Source organism: Pelmatolapia mariae, linkage group LG3_W, assembly GCF_036321145.2.
Source record: "Pelmatolapia mariae isolate MD_Pm_ZW linkage group LG3_W, Pm_UMD_F_2, whole genome shotgun sequence".
NCBI lineage: Eukaryota > Metazoa > Chordata > Actinopteri > Cichliformes > Cichlidae > Pelmatolapia > Pelmatolapia mariae.
In genome coordinates, this window is record NC_086229.1 from 34,047,521 (window position 1) to 34,070,228 (window position 22,708).

General features: G+C 41.2%; 1 pseudogene; it reads right to left on the reverse strand.

The window, feature by feature from the left end:
• The window catches only part of LOC135932642 (uncharacterized), a 310,350-nt pseudogene that overhangs the window by 285,499 nt on the left and 2,143 nt on the right, over nt 1-22,708 (reverse strand).

Sequence of the window (22,708 nt, forward strand, 5' to 3'; positions counted from 1 at the left end):
CATCCATGAGTACTTGAACAGTGAGCCACAGAGCATTTTAAAGAGTGCATATCTTGAAAATCCACTTCTAATTTGTTATAAGATTTTTATAAACTCTGAGGTGTAAAATTTTAAAATCTGAAGCTCTCCTGGCAACTGGACCGTCTCCAGCTTTTAAACCACTGAGAGCATCCTGGCTTTAAGAAAACAGATAACCAATAGGACTTGAGCTAAATATTCAAGTCACAACCCTTTGCTGATCATCTCTTTGACTGTCAGCACAGTGTATAGCAGTATTCAAAATGTTTTCTCTCAGTGTAACTGCAGGGCCGTGAGCTGCTGTTATACATCTGTCTGTAAAGAGGAATTGATGCAGCTGTCTTAATCATAGCCATCAAACAGACAACCTGCTGCTACCTCAATTAATGAATGAATTCAGTATCAGAGTGATGTGTTAAGCAGGTTTTATATGTTCCACATCCATGTTTCTTCTTCTCTGTGACGTAAATCTAATCCTTGTAAAGACATCTGCACACCTGTCTGGTTTCTGTGTTTGTTCACAGTCATGCTTAGAGAATTTAGATTGCAATGCACCAACAACACCAGCAGTGTTGTTAATATGATGATTTAGTTATCTCTTCCTTTGTCAGAATACATAAACTATAAAATACTTACTTTTTTGTCTATGTTGTTATTGAACAATAGAAATAAAACAAGAAAGTCGGGAAAAAGAGCAAAGAAAGACCTACTGTAAAAATGTGGCCTTCATTATCCCTGAATTTAGACACATCCTATATATACTCACACAGAGGGTAATAAGGAAATGGCAAACGGGAGGGGAACACAGCTGTGACTAATCACAGAAAACAGAAAACGTTGGCTGTGTCCAAATTCAGGGAAAGGACGCCTCAGTTGCCGTATTTCCGGGCAATGACGTCACAGCGATGCGACTAAGGTTGTCCCAAATCGAAGAGTCCACCAAATGTGGCGACAAATGCGTCTTTGTTTTCCTCGAATTTGAAGGATGGGTTGGGTGTATCCTTCTTGTCCTACCATATCCCAGGATTCATTGCTGGCGGTAAAGGAGGTTTTTTTTCAGACAACGATGGCAGTTGAAGCATGAGAGGAAAACACATTCAAATTTAACCATATGAAAATCTGTTGATAGTGTGACATAAAGCAGTTTCCCCCCGGTTCTTTTTTATTCCTCAGGCCTCCAGAGACTACACCATCATTTCAGAAAACTTTTATTCATCTTCTGTTACGCATGGACCTTCCAGAAGGGGAGATGTACAAGGCATGTGTCCCTCTGCAGCTCTCAACCTCTTTGTTTGTTACAACCAGTTTTATAGAAGCGTCCCCATCGTAAAACCCACTCAGTGTGTCGTAAACTCAAAACAGTGTGTTTGTGTATGTATGTTCTAGCATGTGAGTGCCTGCGTGTGCACGTACTTTTAGACTTAGAGCTTTTATTGTCATTGTGCAGTTTGTCGCACAGTGAAATTGGGTAGCTGGACCACAAAGGTGCAAAAACAATAATAAGAGAAGCCTATATACAACAGAGGGGGAGGGGGGATAAATAAATAGATAAATAAAATAACATAAAAAGCAATGTATATGTATACATATATGTGAGTGAAACTATATACATGGTGTATGTGTAGGAAACATTGAAAGAGAAACATTGTGGGTCTGTATAAAAGGGCAGTGATAAAATATAATAAACTATACTTGTAACTGTGCGTGTGCACGAGAGTGTGTGTGCACGTGCCAGTCAAAGAGGGCCATTTCCACTCACACAAGCAACACCAAATTCTTCTCTTTCCTATCTCTGCCACACAGTCCTAGCATCACCCAACTGTAGCGTTAGCCTCTGACCACCACCAGTAGGCAACGGGTGAAGTGTCTTGCCCAAGGACACAACGACTGAGACTGTCCGAGCCAGGGCTCGAACCGGTAACCTTCCGATTACAAGGCGAACTCCCAACTCTTGAGCCACGATCGCCCCAAATATATACATATATATATCTATATATGTATATATATAGATATATATCACATATGCAGGGCACCGTTAACTAGTTTTTAATGAAGCAGCAAGGCAGAACAAGGTCGGGGCTGTATCAAGACACGGGACTAAACCCCAATTCAACCAGACCCAGAACTGATCTGGTGTCCCACGAAGTCTATATATATATATATATATATATATATATATATATATATATATATATATATATATATATATATATATACACATATATATATATACATATATATATATATATATATATATACATATATATATATATACATATATATACATATATATATATATATAGTGACTGGCTCCAGCAGATCCCGGTAAAAACAGCGGAGATCTCTGTCCAGAAGAGCGCAGTCCTGGGAACAGCTAAGATACTGCGCAGGACCCTCAAGCTCAAGCGTGAAGGATAAACCAGGAATGATTTTTTTTTTATATACGTTGCAGATGGTGAAGGCGCTGCACCATTACCATTTTTTTTTTTTTGCATGCAGCGCAGTGGGCCGAAGTGAAGACGGCACTGACGTTTTGCCTTTTTTTTATATAGTGTCTTGCCTATTTGGGGTTCTGTGTGAGTTGCCGCCCCTTTTTAACGTGTGTGATATGTTGATTATTTCTTAACCGGTTCCCCGCAGCGCTTATCCTGTCTCATGGGCAATCATATAATTTTATTGGTTATATCGTGCTTAACAAAGTAAAGTTTTAATTGTTTTTAGGTGTCGCTGTTACACGTTTACTTTTATTTTTGTATTAAAATTGAACATTTTTTTAACTGACTGTGCACCTACGGCTCTGTCCTATTTTAAATAGGTACGTACCACGGGTCACAAACGAGCCTCTAAGTTTACACAGCGATTAGTCAGTTGGTTTGTGTAAAATTATTTTTTCTATTTTTATGTGTGTGTGTATAAAAAACTTTTTACATTTGTTTTTATTTATTTTTAGGCAAAGCAGCAGCTGGTAATTCCTGGTGGTAACAAAGTGTAATCTGTAATTTAATTTACTGGCGACGGTTTGGAGTCCCAATCAGGCATTTCTAGCACCCGTAGACCTCATGACTCTACTCCTATGGAGGACTGTCTTCAGGAGAGGTTGGTTTATATCCCTAGAGAGGTCTTGCCCCCTGATTAGTGGAACTGGGGAAATTAGTGTTGTGAGATTATTATACCTTATATATCTTATACCACGTTATACCCCTAATTAAAGATTGTGAAATCACTATGTAATTTTAGGTTGCATTTAACTCTTGACTTAGAAGAAGGTGATAGTGTAACCCAGTGTTAATTTGCTTATCTGAGATTGTGTGATATTCAGTATATATGTATATATCTGTATTGGGTGTTCAGTTCTAAAATGTTCTTCAATGATTTTGAGTTTTTCTATTGCTATTGGTTTGCGGCTGCTTTATGACAGTCGACTGTCCTTTAAAGTGCTGGACACTGATGGTAAATTGCCATCAGACCCTAAATAAATTCTCCTCTGCTGTTATCTATATTGCTTCACTCATTCTTTAGTGAGCAGACGTATTGGTTACAATAGCAGCAGCTGGTAATTGCTGCTTGATTAGACTGATTTTTATTACATTAGACTGCTGATTTATTGTGAATGAATTATACTGCTGATTCATAAGAAATACTGTTTTCAGAAAATCATGGCCTTATTTGTCTGATTGGGAAGAACAGAACATACTGCACAGGAAGCCAAGGTCAAAATTCAGGCTCACTGAGAGAGAGAAAGATTGTGGATGTTTAGGTTTTATGACTGTGGAAGGGGGGGCAAAGCTATACGAATGTGAGAAAGACATTTTGAGATCTGGTGGACACCCTCCTGTCCACATCTCCAGTCTAGAGATTTTTTATTGCTCAAAGTGTTGTATGTAATATGGAATAAAGAGATTATTTATACACCGAGTGTTGTTATTCCTTCAGCTGAAAGATCAAAGAATTGGGATATTTAACAGTGTCCAGAGTTGGGTGGAGAAAATAAAATCTGTGACCCGCAATTGTAGACTTGTCCCTATTGATAGATCATCACGTTTACTTTTATTTTTGTATTAAAATTAAACCGTTTTTAACTGACTGTGTGCTAGGGGTGGGTTTTTATAATCGATTTATCGATTAAAATCGATTCTGGCTTGGATAACCTAAAATCGATTCATTAAAATCCTGAATCGATTTTTTAATATAAATTTATTTTGCCCGAAAAGCCAGAATGTCAGGTGAAACTCACAAAATTTCAACAACCACCAAACAGCTAAGACAGGTACACGGATTCTGCACAAAGACGTAAACACACAGCGCGGATCAGAATCAGTGAGATGTCGCCTTTCTCACCTGACGGCACGGACACGGTCGGGGCTGAAAGCCGACAGCTCGCTGATTCTGATCTGTCGATGGGTCCTCGCTTTGTGTTCACGCCCTGTTTGCGCTGATTCTGAAGCTGTTAGTTTGATCTTTCTCCAAACAATATTGACTGAACCAGCAGCAAAAGAAGATCCAAACTACGCTTCACATAAACATCGTCATGAAATCACTCTGACTTTTACTGTTTAAATCACCTTCATGTTTTTCTGTGTTTTATCTTCAGCTACTTTGACACAAAGGCATCTGCTGTGATGCTCACACCTTTGATAAGGTCTTGCGTGTGTCAGCTTCCTTTTTATAGATACAAAAATATGTAAATGTACTGATCTGACTTATAATATTTCTGACTGTCAAAATTTCTCAGATTCAAATCGAATTAAATCGAATCGGAATTGAATCGATTCTAGAAATCAGTGACGATACCCAGCTTAATTATTGTCTTTAGCCCACATAATTACACACTTTAGTTACATAAAACATGCGAGTTTTGATCTTATGTACTGTATAGCCTATATAATAAATAAATATGTAGCCCAATAAACTCCAGAAAGCTACACAACAGGGCGGTTCATTTACAAACACAAGTCTGACTTAAGTTAAGTTTTTGTTAGAAAACAATCACATTGTTACAGCTTAAATTAGTCAGAAATCTGCACTGTCATAAACAAAAATTTGAACCTAATCTTTTTTTGTTGGCTTAACCCACTGAGGTCTGAAATACAACTGCCCATTTTTGACTCCTTTCGAGTTTACGTTTGTGACAACACCCTCAAATTGTTTCATTTTATTTTTTTCACCTTGCCTTGTTTGGTATCTTTTCAGCTCAACTGAATTTAGTTGTTTTTTTTCACTAACATACTGCATTAGTACTACTATTACTATTAATAGTACTACTACTGATCTGAAATCACACAAAGAACTTAAAATCTTAGCAGTATTTTTTGCTGTAAAAAAACCCCACAGACATGTTGAGTAAATATAAATTGTACATTTTGTAAACATATACAACTATTTGTCTAAAAATGCAGCCAATACACCTGGTGTTTTTTTATTTTGTACAACCATTTAAAAATATTACTAAAACTAAAATGAGAGAACAATCAGGTTTCGCAATAAGATCCCCCACAAATGATATGTGCCAGTAAAAAATAAGATTGTCCACCAAAAGACAGAGGAGAACAGCACAGGGAGAAACCTGCAGGCCTGACAACAGGAGGTGTATCACTCCGCTGGTTTTCTACTTAGTGACAGTGTTTACACTGCAATGTGCCTTTGTGACATTCATTAGTGCCCTCACTGACACACAAAACAAAACGACTACACAACAGAACAACTACACAAGACAACACAACACACTAAGTATTCACTCCACACTAAACGTCACAAATCTCCCACATCTAAAAACTCTCTCTCTCTCTCTCACTCGCTCGCTCACTCCCAAAACTTTTTCCTCTTCCTAAACAACTAAATCCGACATGTTGACATTTTTTTAAAAATGGTCGACTTTCTTTACTGTTTTCGCGCTGTCCTTACAAAACACTTAAAACACACACACACAAAAACGTGACGACAGTTTTTAGAAAAAAGCGTGGCTTATATATATTATCATAACTATGGATTTACTGGCCTGTAATTAAAATTTAAAAACTTTGAAGTCTGAACTTTGAGTGTGGGCTGAAATAGAGACTCAGCGTGGCTGCAGCTTGTTGCTATGTCAGCTTACATCAGTCGTGTGATTTGGAGGTCCAGCGTGTCCGTGGACCAAAGAGGGTTAATAACCAGAGTGTAACATCCAACCACCTGTGTAAAATCCAAAATTCCCATGGTGTTGTTCAAAATGTGCTCTGGCACAATCATAAGCATCGCTTGCTACTGAAAACAAGAAAAAAGCTGGTCCGCGCTATGGGCTGAACCATTTGTTAATGGTGGAGGGGGGGAACACTGTGCAATGTATGCAGTTTTAGCATTTATATTCACTGCTGACTGTAACTACGCTCAAACTGTTAATGCGATTTTATTTTAATAAACAACACTGTCATATACAAGACTGGGGTGGCACTTGGGGTGGCAAGGGATCATTTTAGGGTGGCACTTGCCACCCCATGCCACCCTTCTTGATCTGCCCCTGTACGTACCACGGGTCACAAACTAACGTACTCATCACAACAGACACAGCAGTGTTTTCTCAATGCATTTGATTGCAGAAATGAGTCTAAATGTGCATCACACTGAATTACTGAGCAGCTGAAACAGATGACAGTTTTCACCTTTCATACAAACTAAAGTGATACATATAATATGCAGTGCTATACACACATATTTACATGTTTCTAATAATATTATAATAATATTATAATATTATAACCATTTTAACCTGCATCCTTGTTCACAATGTGCCTGAAAAAGACAAAACTAGTTTAAAATAGTTATTGCAGAAGTTGGTATTTATTATATATCAACAGGCATTATTGTATCTCAATAAAATCTTTTTGTGGTTATATTGGCATTAGCAATATTGAGCCAATATTTCAGCTTATATTGCAAAAACATTTTAAAAAATGAGTGAAGCAATAAGAGCATGTGGAGAGTTTGGAAACATCCCATTAGGAAAGAAAAATCAAACATTCGGATTCATTTTATTGAGCTCAGACTTGTTGAAAATACAGAGGAGCTGGTTGTGATCTGAGCTTCAGAGAAAGACAACATAATCATGTTTATGACAGTCGAGTGTGAAGCTTTGAGTAGAAAACGATAGAAAAACAACATGTGGATCCTGGAAAAATGGGAGCTTCCATCTTTAAAGGACTGAAGAGGAAGAAATTTACAAGGAATCATTTAGAAGAGTTTCAAACATAAACTGATTGAATCCATGAATCTGAAAACGTGTTTGTGAGTGAAAGAGACAGACATGTACAGACTGAACTATCTGTTCAACAGTCAGAGCGTTTCTCTAACAGGAGACACTCTTTACACTCAGCACAGCGACACTGAGGAACCAGAACAGACTCTAAACCCAGGATAAAGAGTTTGAGTGAATGTGGTTTTGAAGGTGTGGAGGTGGATCAGAGAGTCAGAGAAGACTCTGTAAAAGGACAGAGTGCCGGCTGGACAGTCCACATACACTGCTACTCTGTTAGAGACAGAGGAGTAGGAGGAGGAGACACGAGTTAATGTGGTGTTGTGCCTGACATGACGAGGACCATCATCAGAGCAGTACAGACTCCAGGACTGATCATTGTATCCAAACCCACATTCATCATTGTCTCCTTTCCTTCTGATGCTTCTGTAACTCACTGATACATAAACAACTCCTCTCCACTCGACCTCCCAGTAACAGCGACCAGTCAGACCATTTCTACACAGCAGCTGAGGTTCCTCGTCAAATCTGTCTGGATGATCAAGATATGATTGAACCTCCTCCACACGTGTCACCTTCCTGTTGTTGTCAGACAGTTGGAGCTTTGTGTGTACTGTGTTTGTGTCGATTGTGAGTTGACGGGAATCTGATCGAGAGAACAAAAACAATCCAGCTGCAGTTATTGATCCATCATCTGTTCATTGATTGACACTTTGATGATGACTACTGATATCAGAGATCTGAATTTGTGCTGCTTTGTTTTCATGAATCACATTAAAAATACACTTACACTTCCTCAGACCTGGTCTTAACCATCCAGCAGGCTCCACCCTGAAAAGAAGAGGGGGGGGGGGGGGGGGGGGGTGTCAGACCAACACAGTCTCTTTCAGCATGCACACATTGACATTACATGGCTCTCCTACACATAAACAAATGTATTCCCCAGCTGTTGATTATACCCTGCTCTTTTCCAGGAAAATAATTCACAATTCCTTTCCATCTCTTACAGGGTCACCTACAGCTCAAAGACATGGTTGACAAAAGGCTTCATCACCTGTGGAACCCTCCCCAACACTGTGCCTGCAATAAAGTTGACGCTGAATGACCGCCACTTCCTGTGATACAATCACCAGTTCTCACCATCTGTTTAACTGTGTGTAGTAAAGTATGTGAAAGTCTGGTGATGTCGGCGATGATGTGGTGCGGTCAGGCAGGGGAGGAGCAGAAAAGATGTATCACCTCAACCTCCTTAAAGCGTGGAGAGAGCCTGATAAATTGGGCAGTCTGCACAGCAGTGGAAGGATATCTCATGTTTTCAAAGAACAGAGTATTAAATTCAGTTCTTTTGAATTCTTTTGGCGGAAGAGAAAGACTGGACTCATAGTGGTCAAAACTCAAAAAAGATCAATGATCAAAAAGGGAACAAGTATAGAGAAAAACAAAGAGGATCAAGGATTGAGCCCTGCGGAATCCCACATGAAAGGGCGGGTGAGGTGGACAAAGTATTTTTCAGTATTAACAGCAAACATTCTGTTAGTCTAATAGGAATGAAGCCAGTCCAGTGATGCACCTTTAATGCCAACCCAGTGTTCCAAATGGGAGATACGAATACAGTGTACCACAGTATCAAACACTGCAGCAAGATCTAAAAGCACAAGAATCACAGAGCTTCCTGAATCATTTGATAAAACGATGTCATTAAAAACCTGTGAAAGTGCTGTTTCAGTAGAAAGTATACATTTAAAACCAGACTGATAAACCTCCATTATACCAGCATGTTTAAAACCATCAGGAACTCCACTAGAAGTAATACTGCTATTTATAATAGCAAGGGCTGAGGTTCCAATTTTTGCATCTACTACTTATTAGATTATACTTGATGGCCTGGGCCCCAGGAAGACCAGCAACCACTATGAAGCTAATGGGGTTCCTTATAAATAAATACGGCAGCTGTGAGCTGATTTTGATAACAAGAATTGTCAGAATTGGAAAAAAAAAATAAAACAATTCACAGAGGTAGACAGCATGCCAGATACACCAGCGCCTTCTTTTCCCACCTGGCCGAGGGTTGACTTATCATTTTCTGTGGTTGTTTTGCAATAGTAATTTAATAAATTGCAAATTAATTAATCTGCAATTTAATAAAAAAAAATTTTCATGTTTTGATCAAGCAAAGATGATAGTCTTCCCTGCTTCCCATGTTTGTGATAAGATGAGATAAATATGTCCTATTTATCTCTAAATAAAAATTCATCTAATCGGCATTAGGTTGAAAGGGAGGAAGAGCATACAGGGAACCTTTCAAATGGTGAATAAATGGTAAAGAAAAGGTCTTTTTTCATTCTTTTATAATCCTGCAAATGTCCTCCTTTAATATTCCCTATATTAAAATCTATTTTTACTTTTCCGCAAGACTACTGTTTTTGTCCCTGCACATGTTAGTTTTCATATCATACCCTCATGAAACCAACAGCAAGTGAGAGAAGGACACATTAAATGTTTCCAGCTGTTCCTTCCAGCTCTCCTCTAGCAAACATTCTCTCCATACCAGAGAATGTCCAGTCTCCAGTGTGGATCCATCCATACAACTAACAGAAGAGTCATTCTTGGGTGTCCTTGATTGTAGCTCAGGTCAGCTTTCTCAAATGGTGGGGGTCAGAGCTCAGAGCTGAGGCCAGAGAAGTACAGCCCTTTCTAGTACAACCCAGTGTGACAGACTGCAGACAGAGAAAACATGAATCCATCTGTGAACACCTCTTTTCTCTTTGTTTTCTTTTTGATGGTGTAGATGATTCAAATTATCATTAACCTCCTAAGACCCGAACTCTTCCATGGTATGTATTCTAAATTTCTCTTTATGTGGGCTGATTGGCACCTGATGAATGTAAAAAAAACAAACAAAAAAAGAATTACCAGGCTTATTTTTTTTTTCACCTAATTTTTGTTTCTGAGAAAAATGAGATCCACATATGAGGATATTTGTTTAAAATTTCAATAGAACAGAGGCAGTATAATGTCCTCGTACGTGGATATCAGGCCCTTGCAGAGCAAAATGTAGTATTTTGGTCTAGACAGCCCAAAATGCGATGTCCACATATGTGAACCGCAGTTCCTAGGAGGTTAATAATAATTCAGATAGCAGCCTTACAACCCATGGTCAGTGGCTCAGTTTTTCAGCCCCATGAATATGTCTTCTCTCCAGAGGAGAAATAAATAAATAAATGGCTTTAAAAAGAAAGTGTTGTTAGCATTAATACATTAATGCAGCATTAATGAGGCTTAAATGTGTTAAACACAGTCATCATAATTAAGAACACTAAAATATTTAACACACTCATCTGGAGCACAAAATGGACAAACTTTGGGCAAATGGCGTGGAATGTGTTGACAGATACATTTGAAGAATTTTGAGTCAGTCTGCACTTCAGATGGGTTAACTGTGAATCGCGTTATTTTTGATGATGGCATTAATGCATTTAAGCTGCATTAACGTCGAGTAACCCCTTACATGGATTTATCTCCATTAACTTGTGAATGTGGATTAGCATGTTTTAACGTGCTAACAGCACAAAAAAATTAATAAATTCTACTAAATTTTATATGAATCCAAATCTGAAAAATAATGTTAAAAAAGGCTTGAAACAAACAATGTCTCATACAATTACAATTAGGTGGGGTTTTTCTGTTTTTTTTCTGCAGACTTGTAAATGAAATGTACTTGTGTTTAGACCACTTTAGGTTTAAATAATTCACAAAAAAACAAAACATAAAAAAAAACTTTCACTGATTTAACATCAAGTCCAGCACATTAAAATAAAAGTAATATTGTTTGATACTTGGTTGAGGTGCAGCTGTGAAAGTTTAGAAAATGTGAAATATACAAATAAAGGAGAAGAACTTAAAAAGAGCAGAGAGGAAATGGAGAAATTTGTAGTGATTTAAGTTACAGAAGCAGGTCCAACTTTTAAAGAACAACCTGCCTCAAACAACTGAGACAAAAGGTGCTTACCTGCTGCTTCTCAAATTCTAGATACAAATACTCACACAAACTAAAAGACAGAAGAGGTTGACCTCGTGTGTCCAGCTGTGAGTCCGTTACCGTGAACTATGGAGCGGCAGATTTGTGCTGGAACTAAGCTGCACACAGCTGATGTTTGCCAGGTAAATATTACAGACACTTCCCACCCCATGCCATCCTTTACTTACCTTCGCACGGAGATGGTCATCTGACACCACATTCAGGAAAGAGAAGTGAAACATTCATAAGGAACAAAACCCACACCCGCTTTCACACCTTGGCTCATGTGATTAGGTAGAGGATCATCAGGGGGTCCTTTGTCCCTCTTTGGGGGGAAACACCCACTGGGTTTAAATCTGGGACTCTCCACCATTTGACCTTAGAACTGAAGAAGCTTCTCGGATGAGAGGTGAAACGTATTCAAACAACTTAAAGAAGTCCAGACGCTTTTCTTTCCAAGCTCCTTAGGCACTAATGATGGTTTCTAGAAGCATCAGTGTCCTGTTATTGAGTGTAGCTTATAAAATGAGCTGTTTGTGGTGTATGCTGATGCTTTGAATTCAAACTTGTCTAACTGGATATTAAAGAATTCACTGTTATTTGAATTGTTTCAGCTGAGCTGTGTCTGAGTTTATATGTTGAAGAGAAGGGACACTCAGCAGTCTTTAAGCCATGAAAGTCAAACTAATGATCAAATCTGTCACACTGAGTAAAATGGAGAAAACATTCCAACTTAAAAATTGCAGGTAAGTGAAACACTAGCAGCAGGAAGTGAGGTTTCTTCTCTCGACACACACTCAACACACTGTAAATGTGTGTGTTGGTGCTGACATGAGACATGAGCTCACAGTCAGTGCTTGTATTCCTCTTTCTATCACAGCAGGAAGAAGACTGGATTTCTTCAGGTAAATGGCCTGTATTTGTATAGCGCTTTACTTCATAGTCCCTATAGACCCCAAAGCGCTTTACACTACATTCAGTCACTCAGACAGAGGCGAGGCTGCCAGACACTGGCGCCACCGGGCCCTCTGACCACCACCAGTGTCCTTGGGCAAGGACACAATGACCGAGACTGTCGGAGCCAGGGCTGGAACCAGCAACCTTCCGATTACAAGACGACCTGCCAACTCCTGAGCCACAATCACCCCACAGGATCAGATTTCATGCAATTTTCAGTAAATTGTCTGTCACAGACCTTGTAGTTTATGTTTGTGTGATTCATGTGACTCTTCTCCTCCTGAAAGTGAAACTCTTACAAACACATAAGGCCACAACAATCCTTCTGTTCACAGCTTCCAGTCACAAACTGACTTGTCAGTAAATCCAGCAGCTTTTTACCATCTAAGGAAGTCTTTGTGCTGCTGCAGACGTCAGTAAATTGACCCTAAATATTCCCTTTTTTTTTACTAGCTGGGCCCATTTCCTCATTTTAGTTTTTTTATTAGATAAATATGAATGGCTTAAACATGAATTGAGTTGCGGTTTGGGGAAGGCCTCAAAGGGAACTGCAACTGCTGTTACATGGCATGGCTTCTGGGTCCAGCACTGACGTCTGTTGGCTTTTCAGCTAACTACATCCGGCCTGAATATGCACATGTTGTAGGCCATGATAAGACCAAGATGGCACTGGAGAGACAGCAGCCTTCTCACGTAGCTCTGCAACATCGTACTTGTTTCTTAACTTTTAACTGTTTTACACTAGTCTTTCAAACTTTTTTTCCACCTTCCTTTAGTTACTTTACTTTCTACGTCCTAGATATAGCATGGATAACACACTTTTTAAAACTTCTGGAAGCAGCTCCTTCAACTAGTCAAGAGCAGAGCTGCTGGCAGTAAACACAAAGACAGAACGGCATGAGACACAACATCACAGCTGAGCTAAAGAGGAGCTACAGAGGATGGAGTGAGAAAAAGAGTATCACTGGAGGCAATTCAAACCATCAATCCTGACAGTGATAATGGGCAATGTGAACTTGTTAAGGGTAAGATTGATGAACTGTCTGCTCTGTGGTGTTCCCCCCCCCATGAGTGCAGTTTGTTTATCTTCACAGAGACATGGCTAACCAAGCTAATGCTGCAGGCTAACGTAGACCTATGTGAATTCACATCTATGAGAGCCGATAGGGACACACAGACCAGCGGAAAAAGCAGAGGTGGGGGACTCATTGTCTACATTAACAACAGATATTGTAACCCTGGACACCTCAAGAGTTCAGTCATGTAAGCTGTGTGTGTGTTTACATCTCTCTGAAGGCCAATGCAACAGCTGCCTGTGAGAAAATACACACAGTTACAGCAAGAGTGCAGGCACAACACCCTGAGGCTTTCATTATTGTATCTTGAGACTTTAATCATGTCCCACCGGATTCTACTCTGGCTGCTTTCACCAGTTTGTGAACTGTTCCACACAGAGCAACACAACAATTGACTTACTGTATGCTTATGTGAGACGGATTGTATGCTTCCAATCCACTCCCAGTTTCACTGTGTCCAGTATCAAGAATACACTGTATTGGCACATAATCAAGACACAAGCTGACTTTAGGGTCACAGGTCCGGGGAGGAAAGTCTGAAGCAGAAAAGAAGGGAAGTCACACACTAATCACGAATCTCAAATCACTAAGCGCATGAGAAACACTAACGTCTGTAGTACAATCATCCAGCGACGAGAGGATCTGTGTTCCAGCCTCAACACAGGGTTCACAATAGCGTCGATGGGAAAAGGGCCAATAAACTGAGGAGACAGCTTCTTCGACTTAGTCCGTAGCAGCACAAAACGGGTAGACAGCCATACCTGTTGTCAGATGGCGTACTCAGGAGCTGGTGTCCGGTGACGGTCAGCGAGGGCCTTGTTCCGCTCCTTAGTATGGAGTAGGGCAGCCTGAGTCGCACGCCAGGCACGACGGCACCTGCGGAGGTCAGCCTGTACTGAGGGAACGGAGTGCTCACCTTCAATGGCCGGGAGGAAAGGTGGTTGATAGCCCAGGGATGCTTCGAAAGGAGATTTGCCCGTGGCGGTGGATGTGTGGCTGTTGTGGCCGTATTAAATCCATGGAAGCTGTTCACTCCAGGTTGATCGGTTGTATGAAGCGACACAGCGGAGGGCAGCTTCCAGCGCCTGGTTGGCCCGTTCTGATTGCTCATTACTCTGCAGATGGAAACCGGAAGAAAGACTGACCTTGGCTCCCAGTGCGGTGCAGAATTCCCTCCAAACTCGGGATGTGAATTGTGGCCCCCTATCCGAGACGATGTCCTCGGGGATCCCGTGAAGTCGGAACACATGGGAGGTGAGGAGCCAGGCCGTCTCCAAGGCAGAAGGGAGCTTTGGGAGGGCGACGAAGTGTGCAGCTTTGGAGAAACGATCAATAATGGTAAGTATAGTGGTATTACCTGCAGAGGGCGGCAGACCCGTGACAAAGTCCAAAGAAACGTGGGACCATGGTCGGGCTGGTGTAGGGAGAGGCTGCAGAATACCTGGTGGACGGTGGTTTGAAAGTTTGTTCTGGGCGCAGGTCAAACAGGCTGACACATACTCCTTGGCGTCCCTAGCCGGGCCACCAGAAGTAGCATCGGAGGAACGATAAGGTGTGGAGGACCCCAGGATGGCATGAAAAACAGGCGGTGTGAGCCCACTGGAGAACCCGAGAGCGGACGGCTGAAGGAACGAAGAGGCGACCGGGCGGGCCAGTCCCAGGATCTGGTTTGGTCTCCTGCGCCTCTTGGATGAGCCCCGTCGATCTCCCAAGAGATGGCTCCAATCAGTGTGCAAATGTCAAAGGCAAGCGATTGTCAGACACCGGAGACCTGCTGTTCTAACACTGCGCCCACCGCCTCATCCGATGTGTCGGTGGTCAACGCAATCTCTTCTGACGGAAACGGGTAGGCTAGCAGGGCATCGTTGGCCAGCGGGCCTTGGCCCCAGAAAATGCCTGGATGCGTTCAGGTCCTCCTCGTTTATTACTCATCACCACACAACTGAATACTTTTCACTCCTTATTTGGGCAATGTGCAATCCCTGAGCTGGGCTCTTACCTTAGGCAGATTAGGTCTCGCAGAGGTGCTCCGTGTGGATTTGCTGTGATTAAGTTTCATAAAGCATGATTGTAGTGCTACCAATTATTGCCTGATCTAAAACACTATTGGGCTGGTACTTATTTGGGGTGGACTTGTTTCTTTTAAAGCAACAAGCATCTGGGGCCGCTGGGAGAGAGAAAGCCCTCAGGTGATAGTTACGTTGCTGGCAGGTTGCACCAATAAGAATATATTGTTGTTGTTAGTGACCTTTAATGCTGAACTTCAATGTATTATGGCTGATATTGACCCTCGGATTAACCCACCCGAGAGATTAATAAAGTTTTATCTAATCTATCTCTAATCTCTAATCTTCTGCACATTCCATTTATTTTTCAACTCTCCATACCCAACTGCACACAGGTGAGGAAAGTATTCATCTGCTCTGAACTTGAGGTTCTCCACCATGTGCTTTACAGACAGATACTAAATCTGAAGTGGCACAGCCGCCGTTTTGCTATCGTCTTTCCTTCCTACTTTCAAGAAAGGCTAAACTTTATTGGTCCAGCAGGTCTGTCCAGTCTTACTGAGCAGTTTAAAGTGCACTCACAGTTCTGGCCTTTGGCCTTTCTAACAGCTGTGCTCACACTTTCCACTATGTTTGCAGCTTTAATGGAAATGATGTGTAACATTTGTGTGACTTAAGTCATGTGATCACCTGCTGCAATGACCTCATCAGCACTCTGGGTCTTCCTGGATTATGTGACTGCCCTGGATTTCCTCCCCTGGATGTGGTGAGCCCGGCCTGTGGTGACTGAGTGAGGAGTGTGTGGGAACTATATCATTTTTATTAAGATTTAAGTAGTGTCTTTTTCTGAAAATTTTTATTAAATAAAGTTGTCATGATCATTTTCATATTTGCAAATGTGCTCATGAAGAGGGTTACAAACATCATCTGGCGCAACTGTCCAGATGACATATTGTGAAAGGTGACACAGAGTGCAGAAAGGTCAATGCAAACACGCTTACACACAGACAAGAGTTATATGAGTTTTAAGGTGAAAGGCATATGTGCCTGCACAGCAAGAGTATGTGCTCATGATGTTCCAGAGATAAGCATGAAGAGAACAGATCAACAGGAAACACCTGGAGTGTAAGATGGTTGAAATAACTCTGAGTATGTCGAAAGGTTGTCAATAAAGGGATATATCTAACTGTCACTAACTGTAACTGATACATGTTATTTCGTCTACTTGACGCAAAAAGGGGCAAACCCTGACATACAAAAGCAATTCGAAGTGTGCTTTCTAGCAGAGATCTATGCTGATGTTGCCCAGTGTTGGGAAGGTTCCTTTTAAAATGTATTCCATTACAGATTACAGAATACATACCCCAAATGTATTCTGTAACGTATTCCATTGCGTTACTCAATGAGAGTAACGTATTCTGAATACTTTGGATTACTTAATATATTATCATGCTTTTTACAACTATGTGAATGTACTACTGATGTGTGATTTATTACTGTTACCGAAGGTCCGGTGCTCTGAACTGAACTCCGAACTAAACGGACCTTGGCTGCAGTGGTTATTATTATATTTACATGCTTCCAGCTCCCGTTTTTGCTCGATGACAACTTGTACTTTTCAACCCTCTTTTTTCTCCCTCCTTGCACTCACAGACACATAACGTGTATGGCAGTCCATTCTCCCTGCAGGACGGACTACACTGCCCATGAGGCTACATTCTTTAGAGCTATGCCTGTAGCATTCTGCCTATTAGCTTAGAACAACAACAACAAAAAGGCGCTCACTCACCCAGGAAACACACAGTCGCAGAGAGAGAGAGTGTCACCCTGTAACCACGGCAACCGTACATGTATTCCATTACTCCCCAACACTGATGTTGCCACAGTGTACATCGTCCCATGCATGTGTTTAATAAAATCATTGTCTTGACTGAACCTATCTGGATGTTTGGTGATGTGTTCTCTACCTCAAATAAAGAATTCGGGACTTATCATCTGTTCAACACCACAACAATTTGACTTCAATGTGAACGTTTGCCATTAAATAACCTTCTTCATCCAGCTGAAAAGCATCCTTCATTCTATGATATGAACAGTTCCTCCTGTTGATGACAAACCTCTGACATGATCTGCTTGAGGAGCTTTTTCATGTGAAGCTCTCTGAGCTCAGGGCTAAGTTGCTGTGTTTCATCTTTAAGAGCTGCTGCCTCCTCGCCGTTCTTCTTCTCCTAATGACACCATTTCTGCTTCAGATCTTTCACTGGGCCTAAAACAGATGAAGAGTAGATCTACTGCTGTTCACTGTTTGTGTCAATCTGGAGAAATATGAAAGACAAACACAGCACATACAGAGAAATGTAGACAGAATGTGCAGCCAGTGCAGTAAATGGTCTAAATATCAGCTCTTTAGAAAATGATCCTGATGAACATGAAACTAACATCCAATGAGAAACACAGCTTCCTTGTTTCATGTCCAATAACAATAAATGAAGAGCTAATAAAGAGCTATTCTATTGTAAAATGCTGAGATGATTATTAGACACAACCCAGCGGCTCACCAAAAGAATATAATACAATAATAATAATGGATTGGATTTATATAGCGCTTTTCAAGGCACCCAAAGCGCTTTACAATGCCATTATTCATTCATACACTGGTGGAGGCAGCTACGGTTGTAGCCACAGCTGCCCTGGGGCAGACTGACAGAAGGGAGGCTGCCATATCGCGCCATCGGCCCCTCTGGCCAACACCAGTAGGCGGTAGGGTAAAGTGTCTTGCCCGAGGACACAACGACCAGGATAGAGAGGCCGGGGATCGAACCGGCGATCTTCCAGTTACAGGTGCGCTTCCCAACCCCCTGAGCCACGTTCGCCCCAACAGACATACAGAACAATAACAGGACATATAATCATGTAGCAAACATGATCTTCAACAGGCACACTTCTATTATTCATGATCACAAAGAACTTGTGCAGCCCTGATATCAGCCCTAATATATGAGTGTGTTTGCCCAAAGATTGAAACAGCATCAACATGACAGCTGTAAGAAATCTTCTCTCAGCCTTGTTTGGCAGAAGATCCCTGCAACAAAGATTGTAGCTGAAAGATGACGTGTGTAAAGTTTGTCTTTGGGAGGGTTGAGGCTGTTTTTAGACCTTTGATAGTTTCAATCCAGTTCTGAAAGACAGAAAAACAAAACAAAACAACATCATTGGATCTATAACAACTGGAGCTGAACCAGTGGCTTCTTTTCATCTTTATTCCTGTGAAGCAGCTGCATTATAACCAATCTGCTCCTTTGTGGCCTTTAAAACAGCTTAAATAACTGTTGTTATATTTGTTTCTGCTCCTCTTGGACAGACGACTCTTGAAAAGACATTTTTGAATTTCAATGTGACTTTAACTGGATAAATATGGGATATATAAACGTCTGCAACAAACTGATTCCAGCTTCTACCTCATGATAGGAATGTTTTTGTGGCTCAAGATGACCTGATATCTTTCATGATGGATACATTTGACACATGTTTCACATATTATAGACCAACAAGTTATTCATAGCAGTTTAAATACGGGGAGTCACTTTTGGGCCCAGCAGATAAAACAGAGCCAATATTTCCTTCTTTATTTAAGTGACGTGTGTCACAGATGTGACCTAGTAAAGTGTAACTGAACATTACTGATGTAAGGCAGTGACTGGAATAAGTCACAAGGTGTCGCTGTTGAGCTGCATATACATTGTAGATTTTAGCAATTTTGACCATTTGTCCTCGGCAGGACACCGTAGTTCAGATTTCTCGTTCGCGCGGGCGCCATCTTGGTTCAGTGTTTACTGTGATTTGCAAAGGTAAGCACTGTCCGTGGTGTACTGCAATGGTTTTGTTTAAAAACAAGTGTTCCACTGTGTAAAATGGCGATTTGCTAAGTATATATTGTGTTTATTGAGATGTTCATGTACAGTTTGATGAGAGTACGAGGAGTTTGTGTGCATGTTTCATTCTGTAATCTCTGCCGCGATTTCGGGTTACATTTCCGCTAGTTAGCAGAGCACTCATTCGGGCAAATTAATACAAGATTAAGCATTAGCTTTTCAGCAACAGTTTGCTGGTAATCCTGTTATGTTAGTTTTGTGTCATACTCATTCCTGAGACTGAAGAGTTGTGTAAAGATGCCTAGACTACATGATTATTTTTTGTGTAATGTGTTTTTTTTTTTACATATTTATTGTTGGTTTTCACTATTTGTTGATGATCACGTTCAGTGTTTACTGTGATTTGCAAAGGGCCAGCAGCAGAGTTGGAGTGGTGTTTGCCCCAGCATCTGAATAAACGGCGCGGTCCGAGCCACAAATTGAACGCCTGTGTCCGACTGGTCTCTCTACTGTGCACCCCAATCCAACACAAGATTACACAACGCAGAGTCCGGGGTGTAGGGAGGCCCCTGCACGGGTTGGGTTATACTAACGTTATTAACACTCATCGCGTGCTTTGAAGTTAGCGTCAGCTAAAGTAATATACTAGCAAAAAACTATTTCCAAGCTTCCATCATACAGATGATGCTCATGGCAAAAGAGTAACGTTCAGAAGTCTTTTCATTATGAGATCTGTTTCTGTTCAGGAAATCACATTCAAACTGATTAAATAGACATTTTTCAGTAGTTAGCTGCCATGCGCCCGTCTCATTGTGAAGTGAACTGGAGTCTGTCTGTACTGGATCTGAATTCATCGCCGCCCCTCCAACAGCGACACAGTGATCCAGCTCACCGATTGGTGATAACGACCTACTGAGACTGCTAGCAGGTGGAGGAGGGCCAATCTGAGCCACAGTTATGGGCTGATAACTGTTAATAACACTCACTGATCGACTGATAACATGAATATTAAATGTCTGCTCCCTCCAAAATAAGAGCTTTTTTAAAAACTCAGACTGAGGTCTTATTTTGAAAGCCAGTCTTTGTTGAAGCTGTTTCCTGGAGCAGGACCCTGAATAATTAGAAAAAGCAGATTTAAAAACTCTTCATGTCACCTGTGCTCATTAAATTGATATCATGCAGTTCACCTTCTCACCAGAAAAGGCCAAAAGATCACCATTAATGAAGAGTTCAAGGAGATGTTAGTGACATCAGAGCTGTACGTATTGATCTGATTGATATGGAAGTCTATGTTTCTGTGATTTGATCAGTTTTAAAAGCATTATTAAGCCATGATGGAAACATCCCATTAAGAAAGACAAATCAAACATTTGGATTCATTTTAATGAGCTCATACTTGTTGAAAATGTAGAGGAGCTGGTTGTGAACTGAGCTTCAGAGAAACACAACATACTGAGATTCACTGTGAAGCTTTGAGTGGAAAAAGACAGAAAAACAACATGTGGATCCTGGAATAATGGGAGCTTCCATCTTTAAAGGACTGAAGAGGAAGAAGTTTACAAGGAATCATTTAGAAGAGTTTCAAACATCAACTGATTGAATCCATGAATGTGAAAACGTGTTTGTGAGTGAAAGAGACAGACATGTACAGACTGAACTGTTCAACAGTCAGAGTGTTTCTCTAACAGGAGACACTCTTTACACTCAACTCAGCACAGACACAGTGAGGAAGCAGAATAGACTGTAAATCCAGGACAAAGAGGTTCAGTGAATGTGGTGTTGAAGGTGTGGAGGTGGATCAGAGTATCAGAGGAGACTCTGTAGAAGGACAGAGTGCCAGCAGGACAGTCCACATACACTGCTACTCTGTTAGAGACAGAGGAGGAGGAGGAGATGGATGTTTCTGTCTTGTTGTGTCTGACGTAAAGAGGCCCATTATCGGAGCACCTCAGACTCCAAGACTGATCATTCCATCCAAACACGCAGTCATTACTCCCTCCTTTCCTTCTGATTCTTCTGTAACTCACTGATATACAAACGTTTCCTCTCCACTCGACCTCCCAGTAACAGCGACCAGTCAGACCATTTCTACACAGCAGCTGATGATGAAGATCAAATCTGTCTGGATGATCAGGATATGACTGAACCTCCTCCACACGTGTCACCTTCCTGTTGTTGTCAGACAGTTGGAGCTTTGTGTTCACTGTGTTTGTGTCGATTGTGAGTTGACAGGAATCTGATGGAGAGAACAAACACAATCCAGCTGCAGTTATTGATCCATCATCTGGTCATTGATTGACACTTTGATGATGACTCCTGACATGATGAAGATGGTTGAATGTGTGCTGCTTTGTTTTCATGAATCCCATTAAAAACACACTTACACTTCCTCAGACCTGGTCTCAACCATCGGACTCCAGCAGGCTCCACCCTGAAAGGAGGAGGGGTCAGAGCAGTCAGCATGCACACATGGACATTACATGGCTCTCATACACATGAACATTCACAGTGTTCATCAAAGTGAAAGCCCGGGGGAATGAATTGTCTGTGGTGTCTGTTTTTTTTGTTAACAACACTCTGTATCGTCTGCCTGAAGGAAGAAATGTGAACAGTTTATCTCCATGATGTGAAAGGTCTGTAGAGATGTGTTTGTCCCTCATTCTGGACCTTTACAGGTCCTGGATGGAGGAAAGACAGCACAGATGAGCCTCTCTAAAGACCTTTCTGTCTGACCCCGTCATGCTTCATGACTGAGGCCAACCAGACAGTGATTGATGGAAACAGGACTGACTGGATGATGCCATTTCTCCAGACTGCACAGGGTTATATGTTTGGATTACTTCTGACACATTCATCAACACCACATCTCCAGTCATTGGAGAAAATATCAGAGCGGAAAAAACTGGAAAAACCACAAACATGTTTAACCAACATGTACATGTACATTTAAAAAATAATTCACATGTTTTGCAAACAAAAACTGTAACTATTTCCCTAAAAATGCAACCGTTTCAAACCATTTACAGAATAATCAGGTGTTTGCATCCAATAAGAAGCCACACAAATGATTTGTGCCAGTGCACAAAATAGTTTGTGTCACTATAAGACAGAGGAGAACAGCACAGGGATAAACCTGAAGGTCTGACAGCAGGAGGTGGATCACTCCTGTTTTCCATGTGAGACAGTCTAAGGAGCTTGGAAAGAAAAGCGTCTGGACTTCTTTAAGTTGCTTGAAGACGTTTCACCTCTCATCCGAGAAGCTTCTTCAATTCTAAGGGTCAAATGGTGGAGAGTCCCAGATTTAAACCTAGTGGGAGTTTCCCCCCCAAAGGGGGACAAAGGACCCCCTGATGATCCTCTACCTAATCACATGAGCCAAGGTGTGAAAGCGGGTGTGTGTCCTAATCAGCCACAGTTTCGGGTGAGCTCATTGTGAAACCTGGCCCCACCCTATCATGTGATTTCCTGAGGTCAGATGGCCCAGGGTGTGAGTGGGCGTTAAGGCGTCTGGGAAGGGATCTCAAAACTGGATTATA